Source organism: Nansenia antarctica (assembly GCF_963989245.1).
Source record: "Nansenia antarctica genome assembly, chromosome: 3".
Taxonomy (NCBI): domain Eukaryota; kingdom Metazoa; phylum Chordata; class Actinopteri; order Argentiniformes; family Microstomatidae; genus Nansenia; species Nansenia antarctica.
In genome coordinates, this window is record NC_137688.1 from 75,296,337 (window position 1) to 75,298,184 (window position 1,848).

Consider the following 1,848-nt stretch of genomic DNA (forward strand, 5'->3'; position numbering starts at 1 on the left):
AGAAACTAGCTGCCTCCTCCCAGTGCCAGGTCTCCCACTAAGGTAGAGAAATGCATTTATTTCCTCCTTTCAAACTAGGGAACTACCTGTTTTGTATCTGGTTTACTTTTCTGTTTGTTGGATCAGTAGTTGGCTATGGTACTGCAGACTGGCTGTCAGTGTGTGAGTGAGAGAAAGTGTGTGTGTGTGTGTGTGTGTGTGTGTGTGTGTGTGTGTGTGTGTGTGTGTGTGTGTGTGTGTGTGTGTGTGTAAGAGAGTGAGAGAGAGAGGGGGAGAGAGAGGGAGGGTTTGTGCTATGGCTCCCTATGCAGACTGGCAAATGTGTGTGTGTATGTGTGTGTGTGTGTGTGTGTGTGTGTGTATGTGTGTGTGTGTGTGTGTGTGTGTGTGTGTGTGTGTGTGTGTGTGTGTGTGAATGTGTGTGAGCGAGAATAGCAAAGAGGGAGGGTTTGTGATGGTCTTCTCCTGTGGCTGTGTGACAGAGAGAGGGAAAGTGTATTGTGAGTTTACTATGCAGGCTGGGAACTGTGTGGGTGTGTGTGTGTGTGTGTGTGTGTGTGTGTGTGTGTGTTTGTAGTACGTGCATGTACGTTTGCGATGTTGAAACTAGACTGGTAGATCTTGTCAGACTGGCTACTTGAAAAGTAGATCTTGGTTCCAAAAAGTGTGAGCACCCCTGATCTAAAGGATGTTGACTGAAGAGTTATTCTGCATAATGAGACACACAGTAAGGTATTAAAATGACAATCTCCTCAGAGAAACTTCAAATACAGTTTAGTAGCGGCTATTAGGCTAGGGCTGCACAATATATTGTATGACTATCGATATTGCAATCTCAATAATACAAAAAGTCATGGACACAGTACATTATGTAACAAAAACAGCAGTCAGTGATCATTTAAAATGTTTATTTAGAATTCAAACATTACATTTATAACACTACTTTAAAATACTACAACAAATACTTACTTATGTTTCTAAAAGAGCCAACACAAAGTCAATAATATTGCAATTAAAATATAACAAATTAATTCTTAAATTAAATTGAATGATACATTGAAAGATAAATGGGATGTTTAAGTCCTCATGTCCTAATTGAGTTCTTGAGACATGGTCTCATATCCTGAGTAGCTTGCAGTTTGGGTGGACCACTGGTCCGTCTCCCCGGTCCCTGCCTCTCTTGTTGTGGTTGGGAAGAGGGTTGCTGGGGCCAGGCAGAGGGTTGCTAGGGCCAGGCAGAGGGTTGCTGGGGCCAGGCAGAGGGTTGCTAGGGCCAGGCAGAGGGTTGCTGGGGCCAGGCCTGGCTCTCTTGCGGTTTGGATGGACCACTGGTCCGTCTCCCCGGTCCCTGCCTCTCTTGTTGTGGTTGGGAAGAGGGTTGCTGGGGCCAGGCAGAGGGTTGCTAGGGCCAGGCAGAGGGTTGCTGGGGCCAGGCAGAGGGTTGCTAGGGCCAGGCTGAGGGTTGCTGGGGCCAGGCAGAGGGTTGCTGGGGCCAGGCCTGGCTCTCTTGCGGTTTGGTTGGACCACTGGTGCATCTACCCAGTCCCTAATTAATAATAATTTTGCCATTTAGCAGACGCTTTTATCCAAAGCGACTTACAATTACGAATTACAGGGACATTCCCCCTGGAGTAACTGAGGGCTAAGTGCCTTACCCAAGGTAGTAGTGCCTGCCTCTCTTGTGTTGGTTGGGCCGAGCACTGCTGGGGCCAGGCTGAGGGTTGCTGGGGCCAGGCAGAGGGTCCGCTCTAGGTCGATCTGAGAGAGAAAGTTCAGAGAGCCGGGATAGAAGAAGGGTGATCTCCAAAAGCAAATGGTCTCTCTGGCTGCTAGCAGGGCTCCTTACTC